This window comes from Cebus imitator, unplaced genomic scaffold (assembly GCF_001604975.1).
Source record: "Cebus imitator isolate Cc_AM_T3 unplaced genomic scaffold, Cebus_imitator-1.0 Scaffold169, whole genome shotgun sequence".
Lineage (NCBI taxonomy): Eukaryota > Metazoa > Chordata > Mammalia > Primates > Cebidae > Cebus > Cebus imitator.
Genome location: NW_016107484.1, coordinates 1,356,783 through 1,357,815, shown reverse-complemented (window position 1 = coordinate 1,357,815; position 1,033 = coordinate 1,356,783).

The window sequence follows — 1,033 nt, the reverse complement described above, 5'->3', positions numbered from 1 at the left end:
CTTCATCAAGGTGCATGTCGGCGACAAGGAATTTGTCCACCTGAGAGTATTCCAAAGTCTCCCTCACGAAAACAAGCCCTTGACCTTGTCTAACTCCCAGACCAACAAAGCCAAGCACGATGAAATGTCCTATTTCTGACCCTGACTTTGGACAGGGTCCTTCCACCAGATGGCTGGTAATTAAGTGATTCTGCATTGACCAGAGTGTGCACTTGGGATCATAAAATGAGCTTCATCTCCTGGCTGCGCCCCTCGGGTGGAAGGGGCCAGATGCAGCACCTGCTTTTGCATTTCTGTTTCTAAATTTCATTGTGTTGATTTTTTTCCCCCTCCAATCAGGGATCTTAATTACTTTCAAAATATTTTCAAAAAATATAGATTTTTAAAATCCTTTCTTTTTTTTTTTTTTAAGATGGTGTTTCTCCATGATGGCCTGGCTGGTCTTGAACTCCTGACCTCAGGTGATCCACCTACCTCGGCCTCCCAAAGTGCTAGGATTACAGGCGTGAGCCACTGCGCCCGGCCTTTTCTTTTTTTAAGAGACAGGGTTTCTCCATGTTGGTCACGCTGGTCTCAAACTCCTGACCGCAGGTGATGCCCCCACCTTGGCCTCCCAAAGTGCTGGAATTACAGGCGTGAGCCACCATGCCCAGCTCATTTTTTTCTTTTTTATAAAAATGTATAGTAACAGAGATGGGTCTCAGTATGTTGCCCAGGCTCGTTTTGAACTCCTGGGTTCAAGTGATCTTGCTCCCCCAAAGGGCTGGGATGACAGGCATGAGCCACCACACCTGGCCAAAACATCTTTAATTTTAAAAGTGTGCTTACTGGTCAGGTGCAGTGGCTCACACCTGTCATTCCAGCACTTTGGGAGGCCGAGGTGGGCGGAGCATAAGGTCAGGAGTTCCAGATCACCCTGACCAAACTGGTGAAACTCCGTCTCTACTAAAAATACAAAAATTAGCCTGGCATGGTGGCACATGCCTGTAATCCCAGCTACTCAGGAGGCTGAGGCAGGAGAATCACTTGAACC